We start from the raw sequence: 14,893 nt of genomic DNA, 5'->3' as shown, positions 1-14,893 counted from the left end.
ACTGTTCTGGTGTAGCCAAGTCCAACCAGGTGACAGTCAGAGCAAGTGAGGAGTTCCCAGCTAGAGGAGAAGGAGCCTCCCATCTTCCACACAGGTCCTAAGCTGGAGGTTGCTGCTGCAGACTTGAGCGAGGTACCAGATGAGGGCTCTGATGGGTATTGTGATGACAGTGGAGGGATCAGAGAAGGGACGGGCTTCCGTATGCTTCGGGATGAAATTCACCCAGAATGTGCCACCTCCCACTGTGCCTGAGTCTGAACTGATGAAGAGTTTGATCGTTACTTCAAAGTTATCCACTGACCCATCACAAAAGAAAGTGAATCTCTGAATCCGTGTAAGGAGCGTTGGTCTATCTGCAGCATTTAAAAAAAAATCTTGCTGGTGGCTGAGTCCTGTTTAAAATGATTCCATAAGGCAAGTGGAAAATCAAACAGATTGTGCCTGTTACTGTTTTGTCAGTGGTAACACACATGCCAGCTGCACAATGCCTTTGTCAGAAAACAACAGCAGGCTATTGGAAAGCAGAAGCTTTTAGGATCTCTTTTGCTCAAGGCTTCATATCTGCAGGGTCACTATCAGGTACTTTGAATGACAGGACTATTATTAAGTGCATTTATCAAACACAATGTAGTAATTCAGCTATTCTAGATCCCAACTCTTTCATTACTTTTTTGTCGCTGTGTGGGGTAAGGTCAATTAGAACATATCTAGGTGAAAACAAGCGAATGAAATAGTTGGAACCTGCTCCCTAAAAGATGACGTATTTGACTTAGAGCTCCTGAGGTATTTGTATTTTTAATAAACTGCAAGCTTTGTGTCTTGATGAAATATGCCACGCGAAATGCTCCTTGGCATTTTGGTGATGAAATGTCATTAATCAAAGGCCAGTTTTCACACAAGTAACTTATTGGAAATATTTTATCTGAAACACTTCCTGTTGTTGCTTTTTTAATGTTGTTCATTGTCAAGCCGTGGCTGAAACCTTAATATAACCACAGGCCGCTGTCATACTTATTATCACCTCTGTTGCCTATCTTCTTACACACTCAATCTTGTGTTCTGATATTTGCTATATTTGGCATACCTTTGTAGATCTACAAGGTCATTTGTAAGGTCATGTAAATTAGCACTGCGCTCCATGAAATGATTTGGAAAAATAACGCTCAAAGGATTACCAATATTGCAAGGCTAATTAGCTGTTCACGATTGTACGGAGTGAATATGTGATCCATATTGCAAATCTCTGGAGAATAGAAACTATTTCATTGTTGCTGCAAATTTGTACAGTATTTTAAATTTCAAGTTTTGGAGTGGAAATCGGCAAAGACAGTCAAAAGTTTGCAAATGAAATATTGACCTTGCACAAATTTATGCATGAACTAGAATATTGACTTGCAGTATGCAGTTTTTGCACGTGCACTGCCCCATTAATCAAAAGATGAAATGGTCTTGTTAAATACAATGTCTAACATTGTCCCACAAAGGGGATCAGTAATTATCACTAGTAAATGCCGGACAGTGTATTTTCTATTTCTAGTCTTTGATTCTTGCAAGATTTAAATAGACTTTTTTTGTCCTTGACTTTAGCATTTGTGTTCCTGTGTGAGAACAATAAGGATGATTATTCAGAAGGAATATGAATGATATTTCTTTGGATATTTAATACTCAATCTGATAAAAGGCATAAAATTATGCTTTTGCCATAAAAAGCAGAGAACTTGTCAGTTTTATCTCTTAACATTCATTGAAGAAGGTGCATAGTTCCTACTAGATTATTGTGCTGTTAATGCTTGGCCATCTGGCAGCGAGCCAAGATTTGGGGAGTGGGGGAGGGAAGAAGAATTACTTCAGAGGGACGAGCAAATCACAATTGTGTAATATCGTTTGTCTGAGAACACAGCAAAATATTCTTTATTTACTAATTTAGCAGTGGAGAAGGATTTCTGATGAATGGATAGCCAGTTTTATTTAATCCAAATTATTGGGAAAAGAATTAGTAATTAAATAACATTCATATTTCAATTTTTCCATTTATTCTCATTGTTGCCCATTTCAAGTTCTCATTAACCTCTTCCATATCTTTCAATAGCGATAACAGTTCTACTTTACGTAAAGTGTAATCTTTTTAAACTTTGTCCTTGTGTGGCCTTCTGCTTTTGTTACTTATGTCCATTTTATTCTGTGATTTGAAAGCAGCTTTTGTTTTTCAAATTTTATGAACACTGACCTAAAACCTTCTGTTATGATTTCTTTATCTATTGCTTGCACAAACTCCATTTGTTCTTACAGAAGCTTATTTTATAGTCTCTGTCTTGTATGGGGCCACCAATACCTCCAAACGTAAAACTATGCAAAAGGTAGTGGAGACAATTCAGGACATCACAGGCAAAACCCTTGCTAACATCGAGAACGTCTACAGGAAACACTGCTGTCGAAGAGCAGCAGCAATTATCAAGGATCCACGCCATCCTGCACATTCTCAGTTCTCGCTGCTGCCATCAGGAAAGCGGTATAGATGCCACAAGAATCACACCACCAGGTAGAGGAACAACTGCTACCCCTCCACCATCAAACGCCTCAACAACAAATTTAAGGACTCTTACTTTTCACTTTATTGATTTTTTTCTCTCTTTATTGCATAGTCAGTTTGTTTACATGTCTTTATTTGTTTATATATGTACATTGTGTACAGTTTTGTTGGTACTACCAATAAGTGGTAATACTGTCTTGCCTGCAGATAAAGAATCTCAGGGTTGTTTATGTTATCATATATGTACCCTTACAATATATCTGAAATCTGAAATCTGTTGCTTGTCTTTCATTGAGATCTTCTTTATGTCTTTCTTGTCCCTTCCTGAATGATTTCTTTTTTCTTTATTATTTTTGGACTCATATACTTTTACAGAGTTGCCTACAATGTTAATTTTGTGTTCCTTTTTTTTACATGCTTTTCATCTTATTCTTAATCCCATTTCCTTCATAAATCCTTTTCAACCTTTCAGTCCCAGCATGGGCTAGACTTGTTTCATTTTCTCCCTTTCTTTTTCAATGTTCTACCTGGAACTCTATTTTATTTCTTTAGACTCATATTCATTGATAGTGGGAGACCATTATATTGATTTCTGACTATTTTGCACCCCTAATTCTGCTGGTACCTGGACTTGCTTCATGATGAATGATTTGCCTGGATATCATTTCAATTCCTTCCTGGATACTGTGGACTCTGAACTATTCCTTCTGATCATTTTGAATCTTCCTCCTTAGCAGCCCAGTCCTGTCAGACCGAGGAATCTGGCCTTCTCGCCTGCCAGTTTGGCAAGATAGTCTTCTTACCAATGTTTTACTTTCTATTTCTCTCCAATTTTTTGTTCTCCATCATAACCTTGCACCGACCTTGCCCCATTTGATCTGTTCAATTCTGCCTGAACTTCGACCCTTTGCCTGGCCTCTCCAGTAGCTGCAGATGAGGCGGAAGGAATGGTTAGGATCTTGAAATGCTCCACATGGCTTTGGAAAGGATTCCAATAGGATTCTATTCCTTACATTCTGCGCTCTTGTCTGAATTACTGAAAGGTTCATCATTTCAGATTGGCTATTATTACACAAATGGCTTGTGTGTGCTCTTTAAGACTTGAAATCAGAATCAAAATTAGAATTTATTGTCATAAACAAGTGACAAAATTTGGTGCTTTGTGGCAGCGTCGGGCACACAAAACTCAAAACGGTCAACCAGTTTACCTATCTCGGCTGCACCATTTCATCAGATGCAAGGATCGACAATGAGATAGACAACAGACTCGCCAAGGCAAATAGCGCCTTTGGAAGACTACACAAAAGAGTCTGGAAAAACAACCAACTGAAATACCTCACAAAGATAAGCGTATACAGAGCCGTTGTCATACCCACACTCCTGTTCGGCTCCGAATCATGGGTCCTCTACCGGCACCACCTACGGCTCCTAGAACGCTTCCACCAGCGTTGTCTCCGCTCCATCCTCAACATCCATTGGAGCGCTTTCATCCCTAGCGTCGAGGTGCTCGAGATGGCAGAGGTCGACAGCATCGAGTCCACGCTGCTGAAGATCCAGCTGCGCTGGATGGGTCACATCTCCAGAATGGAGGACCATCGCCTTCCCAAGATCGTGTTATATGGCGAGCTCTCCACTGGCCACCGTGACAGAGGTGCACCAAAGAAAAGGTACAAGGACTGCCTAAAGAAATCTCTTGGTGCCTGCCACATTGACCACCGCCAGTGGGCTGATAACGCCTCAAACCGTGCATCTTGGTGCCTCACAGTTTGGCGGGCAGCAACCTCCTTTGAAGAAGACCGCAGAGCCCACCTCACTGACAAAAGGCAAAGGAGGAAAAACCCAACACCCAACCCCAACCAACCAATTTTCCCCTGCAACCGCTGCAACCGTGTCTGCCTGTCCCGCATTGGACTTGTCAGCCACAAACGAGCCTGCAGCTGACGTGGACTTTTTACCCCCTCCATAAATCTTCGTCCACGAAGCCAAGCCAAAGAAAAAAAAGACAGTGCAAACATTCATATTATGAACCATCTTACGATATAACTATGAAAAATAAAAATAAAAGTGGTTGTGCATGAAAAGTAAGGCAGTGTCTTTGGTTCATTGACTATACAGGAATCTGATGACAGCTGGGAAGAAGCTGTCTTTGTGCCGCTGAGTGCTCCTCTTTAGGCTCCTGTACCTTTTTCCTGATAGTAGCAGAGTGAAGACTGCATGGCCTGGGTGGTGGGGGTCTTTCAGGATAGAGCCTGCTTTTTTAAGACACCGCCTCATGTAGATGTTCTTGATGGAGTGAAGTCTGGTGCCTATGATGTCACAGGCCGAGTTAACAACCCTCTGGAGATTTTCATTGTTCTGAGATTTGGTGCCTCCATATCAGACAGTGATGCAACCAGCCAGAATGCTCTCCATGGTACACCTGTAGAAGTTTACGAGAGTGTTCAGTGACATTCCAAATCTCCTCAAGCATATCACAAAGTATAGCCGCTGGTGAGCCTTCTTTATGATTGCATTAACATGGAGGCTCCAGAACAGATCCTTGGAGATGTTGGGACCTAGGAATATGAAGTTCTTAATCTTCTCCACTACAGAGCCCTCGATGAGGACTGGGTCATGATACTCTTACTCCTTCCTGAAGTCTTCATTCATCTCCTTGGTTTTGCTGACTTTGAGTGCAAGTTTGTTGTTATGACACCACTCAAAGAGCTGATCACTCTTCCTCCTGTACGCTTCCTCATTGGCATTTGCAATTCTGCCAACAATTGTAATGTCTTCGGCAAACTTGTACATGGCATAGGAATTGTGCCTGGCCACACAGTCATGGGTGTATAACGACTAGAGCAGTGGGCTAAGCACATATCCTTGGAGTGTAACTGTGTTGACAGTCATTGAGGAGGAGAGGATGTTTCCAATTCATACTGAGTGTGGTCTTCCAATGATCCAGTTGCAGAGGGGGGTGCAGAGGCTGAGAGGCTGCAGCTTCTTGATCAGCACTGAGGGAATAATGATGTTGAAGGCTGAGCTGTAGTCGATGAAGAGCAGCCGTATGTGTGAGTTGCTGTTTTCGATGAACAGTGGGCAACAATAGTCTTTGACTATAGAACACCAATGAAGTGGCAGGTGCACTTATTATTGCACTAAGGAACCACTTATGATTTAGCATATGGGAATCAAATGCAGCTGGTGGAAATTTGTGCATAACTGGGATAGAGAAGGAATGGAAATAGACATTTAAAATGCAGACGAATCAGAAGTGGGACTGAGTTGTGAGTAAAAGTGCACTCAAATACCCAGCTGACCAAGGCCAAGCGATTGCAGAATCTAGCATCTAGTCAAGAGCTGACTGTGCCATTTTAGGCTGTAACATCTTGAAACTGCTGCTGTCAAAGATATGTACATGATGGTAGGGGGCTGAACAGATAACCACTATTGCTAAGGTCATGTACCTTGGGAAATACAATACCCTGTCAATACAAGCATATGGCATCTATCTGCTGATTGGGCATTTTCCTTCATTGAACGAAATAACCAGACAGTCCAACTTCCCTGAATTTTCTTCCTTTTCTACATTCTGAAACTAGGAATTGTCTGAATTCACCACCCTTTTGCCAATGCCTTCTAGATTATATCAAATCCTTTCATTATGCTGAACATTTCTTTCTAATCGCTTCTCATTTAAGAAGAAAAAAATACTAAGATTCTCCAACTGCCACAAGAACCCCCAAGTCTGGCACTATTCTCACTAAAAGGTAGTGTCAGTATTGGCTACAACCTCCCGCTCAAACTTAACCCACTGTTTCTTTTTTTTATATATTAGTTTAAAATGCCATGGCTTTAATAATCTTAATAACTTGTTGTTCATTGAAGATTTATCAATGTGCGCCCTAATACCATCTTCACTGCTTTAAAAATATTTAATCTTATTCTTTTTATCAAGATTCATGATTTCACATTTCTTTAAGTTCATATCTTTTTTGAGCACTTGCTCCCATTTGAACCGTGGCTGAGTCTAATGTTTCGTTCATGAGTTCAGTCGAGAAGTTAGACCAGTAATTGAGCTGATCATATTGTGCAGATCTGGCAGCATCCATAGCAGGTAAAGATATATAACCAACCTTTTGGGCCTGAGCCCTTCTTCAAGGTATGAGTAAAAGCCAGACAGTCATCTAAATTAAAAGAAAGGGTTGGGGGAGGAGTCCAGGCCAACAGACTAAAGGTGTTAATTGGATATGGAGAGGAGACCAGGTGAGGAATGGTGAAAATCAATTGGGGAAGTGGGGGGAGGGGTGGGGGAAGGCGGAGGGGTTGGCTCTGTGAATACAGAGCTGGGGTGGGAAAAGAGGGAAGAGAGAGAGAGAGAGAGAGAGTGAGAGTCACAGTTAGAGGAAAGGAGATAAAGGGAAAGTTTGTGCGGGCAGGGTTGCTATAAGATACCAGAGAAGTTGATGTTAATGCCGTCTGTTTGGATGGTGCCCAGAGAGAACATTAAGTGTTCCTACAATTTGTGGGTGTCTCAGTCTGGCAGTGCATGAGACATATCAGCAAAGAAATGAGGCAGGGAAGTGAAATGGGTGACCACTGGGAGATCCTGGCCATTGAGGCCACAGAGCCGAGGTGCTCAACGAAGGGATCTCCCAGACTGCATCTAGTTTCTCCGATGTAGAGGACATGAGAGAGGGAGCACCGGATGCAGTAGATGACCCCCTCAGATTCACACATGAAGTGTTGCTTCACTTTGAAGGTGGTGAGGAATTTGCTGTGGGTGCAAGAAGAACATTTCCTGTTGTCACAGGGGTAGGTGTCAAGGGGGAGATTGGTTGGAAGGGGAGAGTGGACAAGGGAGTCACAGAGGGAGTGGTGACTGCGGAAGGAGAAGAGGGGAAGGTGTGTCTGGTGACGGAAATGGCAAGGATGTGGGTACAAGTTGAACATTAGCATTGACTTTGGTTTCCGTTGGCCCCCTCCCCCTCCACCTTTCCCGATGTCTCCTTTCCTCTAGTTCTGGCTCTATCTCTTTGCCCTTTTCCCAGCTCTGTATTCACCAAGTCAAACCGCGCACCCCCCCCCCCATCAATTCTCACCTTTCGTCTCTCCTGACCACCTCTCCCTATCCAATTAACACCTTTTGTCTGAGGGGCAAACTTTTTATGAAGAAGGCGGCGACTATGAGGAATGACTGCCAGGGACATGGTAGAGATGAGTGCAATTACAGTGTTTAAAGACATTTAATTAAGTTCATGGATAGTAAATGTTCAGAGGGATATGGACCAAACACAGACATATGGGATTAGCTCAGGAGGATAGCTTGGCCGTCATTGACTTGCTGAGCGAAGGACCTGTTTCCACACTGTATGACACTAAACACTAATAGAAATGTAGAGAAAGAGAAATAGGTCATTTGGTCCCTTGTGCTTGTTCTACCATTCAATACAACCTGATCCCCTATTTCCATGCCCCTGTTCTTCCCACACTATCGTTAATGCCTTTGTGTCTGGAAAAAAAACTTTAAAAATATATTAATTGATGGCTTCTGGTAAATGTATCTTTTCTTAGGTAAGGAAATCACAATTCACGCAATACATAATTCATAATTATTCAACATACTTGCTCGAGTACTTAAAATGTCTTGCATTGAAGGCTAACACTTGCCTGGCCTTCGATTTCTGGTCCTAAATTTGTAACTGGCTACAGTCTTCATTGATTAAAGTGATTCTGCAGCCTTTCCATTATAATAGAGGGTGAAACATCTTTTGTAACACATTGTCTGCTGAAGTGACACATGCAAATCTGACTCTGATTTTATGTGCAAGTTTGCTTTCTTACATTTTCATATGGTTTCATTTCAATATCGATTGAACTGAAAAACATCTTAAACCATTTATACAAGAAACTCTGAGTCTTGTGATGAAACTGGGTTGGTCTAAACCGTCAATTTGTACTCATCCTGCTTCAACAGTTTCAAGGCTTAATTCAGTTATTTCACATGCTCATTTTTAGTTGTCCAGTTCTGAATTCTAAACCTGAGTTGTGTCTTCACATTGAGGTTCCCTATGACTCACCCTCCAACCATGAGCGTACCAATAATGACTTCACCACTATCAGCCAACTTTCATTCTTTCTAAATCCTTCCTCATTGCAAGGTCTTGTGGGTTTTTAGTTCAATGCAGAGTGTGCAGGGGAAATGTGGAGAGGTCCAATGTGGAGGATTATTTTGTTTATTTCAGGTTCTAGTCTGTTTAAATTTGCACAATGAAACACGCATGATTCAAAATCCTCGACATATTTTATTAAACATTAGTGGAGTGAATGAGTGAATCGGTTTAAAAATTGAGGAGACTTCATGTGGGGTTATGTGTATAAACTCACTCACTGAAAACGTTCAGCTCATTTGTTTGTTTGGAACTTCAGGCATAAAGGCTGAGGATTCTCCAGGATCTGGCAGTGAATGAACACCGACAGGCACAAGATGAATTAGAATTGGTGCTGAGTTGAAATAATCCTCTTTGAGTCTTCTGGCTATGAAACCCTTAACGGCATGATGTTATGTCAAACAGAGGATGTGTGCTAAGTGAACATTTGTAACTTTTTTGCAGTTAATGCAATATTAAATGGAGTTTAGGATGGCAAGCGGCAGAGCACCTTCTGTTTGCAATCTGCTCTTTCCATTTCTCTTTATATTATAGAGGTGTAGAGCTCGTTGAAAGAACCAAAGACTTGTTGATCCAAACCAAGGCTTTTATTAGCAAAAGACCGGAGCTCTTCACAGGTGGCCGACCAGTCCGGAATGATCCGACCTGGTTAGGGACACAACCCTTTAAGGCCCAGACAATAGGTGTGGCTTAGCTCTCAGCCAATCGCTGTAAGCACAGTCTAGATACAGTAACTATATACACTGTGTACATTGGTGATGGATCTGTACTATCACATTCACCCCTTCTTGGAGAATTGACCCTGGGAAAAAAAAAACAAAAACGAGGGAGAGAATGAAAGGAAGGGGTAGGTCAAGGACTGTAGCGGTCAGGGGGTCTGACCATCCGGCGTGACCGCCGTGGTGCCGGGATTGGGGTCGCTGGAGTGGTGTCGCCAGCGGGCTCGTCGGGTGCGACTGCTCCGTCGCTCAATTCCCCAGTCGTGTTGTCGGCAGGGTGGCCTGGGTCATTGGGGTACTGTTGGTCCTTCTGTTGCGGCACGGGGCCTGGAGAATAAGGAGTTGGGGGGTTTGCTGGGTCTACCGCGTCCTGAGCTAGGTCCCGCACCGAAACAGTGTCCTCCCGCCCGTCTGGGAACTCCACGTAGGCTTAATGTGGGTTCGCGTGGAGTAGAGTCACTCGGTCGACCAAGGGGTCGTTCTTTGAGTGCCAGACGTGGCGTCGCAAAAGGACGGGGCCAGGGACGGTGAGCCATGCCAGTACAGTGGTTCCCGATTCGGATTTCCTCGGGAAAAGGAACATCCTTTCATGGGGGGTGGCATTTGTTGCAGTACATAGGAGGGAGCGGATGGAGTGTAAGGCACTAGTGAGAACCTCCTGCCAGTGAGAGGTGGGGAGACCTTTAGACCGGAGAGCCAGTGTAACCGCTCTCCATATGGTGGCATTCTCCCTCTCGACCTGGCCATTACCGCGTGGGTTCTAGCTCGTGGTCCAGCTTGAAGCAATACCACACTCCAGAAGGTACTGTTGCAGCTCTGCACTCATGAATGAGGGCCCCCTATCACTGTGGATGGAATTGGGGTACCCGAAGATGGTGAAAATACTGTGAAGGGCCTGTATCACTGAGGTGGCAGTGGTGTCTGGGCAGGCCACAGCGAATGGGAAGTGGGAGTACTCGTCGATGGCTGTAAGGATGTAGGTATTATGGTTGGTCGACGGTAGGGGCCCCTTAAAGTCTACGCTAAGACGCTCGAAGGGGCGGGTGGCTTTGATAATGTGTGAGTTATCCGGACGGAAGAAGTGAGGTTTGCATTCAGCGCACACCGAACAGGCTCGGGTCATGGAGCGGATCTCCTCGACTGTGTAGGGTAAGTTGCGTGCCTTGACAAAGTGAGCAAACCTAGTGACCCCTGGATGACAGAGCGCCTCATGGAGTTTCCGTAGTCTGTTCATCTGTATGCTGGCGCACGTCCCCCTGGAGAGCGTGTCAGGCGGGTCGTTGAGCTTACCAGGCCGGTACAGGATGTCATAGTTAAAGGTGGAGAGTTCGATTCTCCATCTGGCGATTTTGTCGTTTTTTATCTTACCACGCTGGGTGTTGCTGAACATGAAGGAGACCGCGCGTTGATCAGTCATCAGTGTAAAGCGCCTCCCCGCGAGGTAATGTCTCCAACGACGCACCGCTTCAACTATGGCCTGGGCCTCCTTCTCAATCGAGGAGTGTCTACTCTCCAGACCCTGGAGGGTTCTGGAGAAGAAGGCTACAGGCCGACCGGCCTGGTTCAAGGTGGCTGCCAGGGTGAAGTCGGATGCATCGCTCTCGACTTGAAACGGGACAGACTCATCGATCGCGTGCAGCGTCGCAGCAGCGATGTCGGATTTGATTCGATCGAAAGCCACTGTGGCTTCGGTCGAGAGGGGAAAAGAGGTGGTCTTGATAAGAGGACGCGCTTTGTCGGCGTAGTGTGGAACCCATTGGGCGTAATACGAGAAAAGGCCCAGGCAACGTTTGAGAGCTTTCTGGGTATGTGGGGGGGGGGGGGGTAAGTCCATTAGGGGACGCATGCGGTCAGGATCTGGCATGACTATCCCGTTCTCCACCACACAACCTAGAATAGCGAGTCGTGTTGTCCGGAAGACACACTTGTCCAAATTGTAAGTCAGGTTTAGCCAACGGGCAGTTTGAAGAAATTTGTCTAGGTTGGCGTCGTGGTCCTGCACGTCGTGGCCGCAGATGGTGATATTGTCCAGATACGGGAAGGTAGCGGTTAGCCCATTCTGGTCCACCATCCTGTCCATTTCCCGCTGGAAGACCGCGACACCATTCGTGACCCCGAATGGTACCCTGAGAAATTGATATAGCCGCCCATTCGCTTCAAAGGCCGTGAATGGTCGGTCCTCGCAGCGGATCGGGAGCTGGTGGTAGGCCGAACGTAGGTCAATAGTGGAGAAAATACGGTATTGGGCTATCTGGTTCACCACATCCGTGATGCGTGGCAGGGGGTACGCATCCAGGAGCGTGAAACAGTTAATGGTCTGGCTATAGTCGACCACCATCCGTAGTTTTTCCCCATTCTTGACAACCACCACCTGGGCTCTCCAGGGGCTTGAACTGGGTTCGATGATGCCCTCATCCAGCAATCTACGCACCTCACTCCTAATGAATTGCCTGTTTTCGTAACTATATTGCCGACTTTTGGTGGCCACAGGCTTCCAGCCAGGGGTGAGGTTTGCGAAGAGTGCTGGTGGGGCAATCCGGAGTGTGGAAAGGCCGCAGGATTGGCCCCGGGGCACGGGGGCGGGTTGCTCGGGTGCTTCGGGAGTGGGGCGATGGCAGACCGAGAGGGGGGCGTGGGGTCACCCAAAGTGTAGGGACACCGTTTGGAACTGACACTGGAAGTCTAATCCCAGCAACACTGGGGCGCACAATTGGGGAAGGACGAATAATTTGAAGTGGGTGACCGTCACGCCCTGTACTTCTAGCTTGGCGATGCAATACCCCTTTATCCCAGTCGAGTGCGACCTCGTCGCTAATGAGATCCTCTGGGTAGTGGGGATAATGTCAAGTCCCCAACGGAGAGCCAGATCTGGCTGGATAAAACTGTCAGTTGACCCAGAGTCAAATAAGCAATTGGTGTAGTGTCCATGCACTTTAATCAATTCCATTGCTCTGGTGAGGGAATGAGAGCATTGCTGGTTTAATGTTATTGAAGCAGTTGACAGGGGAGTTTTGCGCGATGACGTCATGCAACGGGATGACGTCACGCAACGGGATGACGTCACGCAACGGGATGACGTAGTCAACCCTCGAGGAGCAGGTTGGAGCACCTCCCGGAAGTGCTGTTGTGGCGGCGTTGGCGGGTGAATGGTAAGTAGTGGGGTTTGTAGTTGCTCGCGATTGGCGGTGGGTAGGTCGTTGGTCGCGGCGGTCGGGCCCTGGCGGTCGTCGGCGATGGACGCTAGGCTGAGCACCTGGTTGGCCGCGGGGGTGGCTGTGGCGGCGGTAGCAACGGCGGTAGCGTTGGCCCTGGGGGTGGCAGTGGCGGCGGCAGCAGCGGCGGTAGCGTCGGCCCCGGGGGTGGCTGTGGCGGCGGCAGCAGCGGCGGCCCCGGGGATGTCTGTGGCGGCGGCAGCAGCGGCGGTAGCGTCGAGTGTTCCGCACGGGGGCGAGAGGCTGGCCATCACCATGGTTGTGAGGGTGGGTTGCCCCTTCCAGGTTCGGCGTCTCCGTGACGTCAGGCGTTGCCGTGCAGGGGAGCCCTCGCTCTCATTGGACGAGAGCTCTGGGGAAGAAGAGTTTGAATGGGATAGCGGCGATTTGGCTTCACACGAGGCACTGTGTTTGCTGGCGGCCATTTTAGACCTACAGACTGCAGCAAAGTGGCCCTTTTTAAGGCACTTCCGGCACCTGGCTTTTCTTGCTGGGCACTGGGACCTGCTGTGCTTGTCCCTCCCGCAGAAATAACATTTCGGGTTCACACGGGGCAGTGTAGCAGCAGCCGACAGGCCGTCAGTATCTCGTGGGGTGGTAGGGTAGAAGGGCACTCTACTCACATCAGAAGGAGGGGTCCAGTCCCTAGAGAGCTCGGTGGACTTTAAGGCTGCATCCTCCATTGTGATTGCAATCCGGGCCACGTCCTCTAGTTTTTCTACCCCTTGTTCGAGCAAGCGCAGCCTCACTTCATTTGATCTAAGCCCAGCCACATAGGCATCCCGGACGAGGTCATTTGTGATCTCGGCAGCAGTTTTGTCCACACAGTTACAGTCCTTGCCCAATGCCTTTAATACTTGTAAATATGCCCTGCTGGACTCACCGGGCTGTTGCTTCCTCGACGCAAGCACAAGCCGGGCATGAACTCTGTTCACCGGTTGATCATACAGTCCTTTCAGTACCTTTATGGCTGCGGTGTAAGTGGTCTCATCCTGGATGTTCTCGTAGACTCTCAAGGACACCATAGACAGCAATGCTGTTAGACGCTGGTCATCCTCCTCTACCTGAATGAATCTCAGGAAGTTTTCAAAGTTCAGCAGCCAGAAGTTAAAGGCTTTGAAGGCTGTAGCTGACTGTGGGTCGATATCAAGTTTTTCTGGCTGAGTTAAACGCTCCATCCCTTTCAAAAAAATTCTTTTTGCTAATAAAATTGTAGAGCTCGTCGAAAGAACCAAAGACTTGTTGATCCAAACCAAGGCTTTTATTAGCAAAAGACCGGAGCTCTTCACAGGTGGCCAACCAGTCCGGAATGATCCGACCTGGCTAGGGACACAACCCTTTAAGGCCCAGACAATAGGTGTGGCTTAGCTCTCAGCCAATCGCTGTAAGCACAGTCTAGATACAGTAACTATATACACTATGTACATTTGTGATAGATCTGTACTATCACAAGAGGTACATTTTATATTTTGCATTTATTATTAACAACAATTCAGATGGTGCACTTCAAAGTTTCAAAAGTATACATCAAAGAGAAACAGGTCTAGTCTCTTCCTCTGATAATCTGGCCTCTCCTTGAAGGTGGCAGCTGGGGATTGATCATCTAACAATGATCAACATATATTTCTTTCAACAGTTTGGCCAAATAGGATGTGATTATTTAGTCAGTTTCACAATGGATGAGGATCAGCATTAAACAGGCATGGATGACCTCTACACTCCTCTATTTTATCATCAGAAATAGGTGTTTCACACTCTCAGATTAACCACCAACATAGGAACAGCTGGACAGATGTTTTCAATGTGGATAAGAAGAGTCAAGATCTGAGGTAAGGCCCTTTTGATGAGGTCCAGTGGTTCTGAACCACATGCTATTGGAAGGCATACACTCTCTGGGCAGTTATAGCGAATTAATGATAAAGATAACGAGTTCATGGCCATATAGATTGTACAATGTGCATGTGGACCAAAATTTTTACTAGATGCAATCAAACAGACACTTCATAAAAACAACTATGAGATTATACATCGAATTAAAATTAGATAATTAATATAAAAGATCAGTAGTTAATATATATTCAGTTACCATAGAACAAAAAAACAAAAAATGGTGTTTATTTTTGAATAAACACCATTGAAAATGTCGGAGCAGTCCATGATTATTGTAACTAAGCGAAGTTGAAGATCATGGCAGCCTTTGGAAAGAGACTGTTCTTAAACTAAGAGGTGCTTAGTTGCAGGCTTCTGTCACCTTCCGCCCGAAGATAGCAGTGAAAATAGGTT

The sequence above is a fragment of the Narcine bancroftii genome, chromosome 6 (genome assembly GCF_036971445.1).
Source record: "Narcine bancroftii isolate sNarBan1 chromosome 6, sNarBan1.hap1, whole genome shotgun sequence".
Classification (NCBI taxonomy): Eukaryota; Metazoa; Chordata; class Chondrichthyes; order Torpediniformes; family Narcinidae; genus Narcine; species Narcine bancroftii.
The sequence above is the reverse complement of the archived record's forward strand: the minus strand, read 5'-3'. Positions refer to the sequence as shown.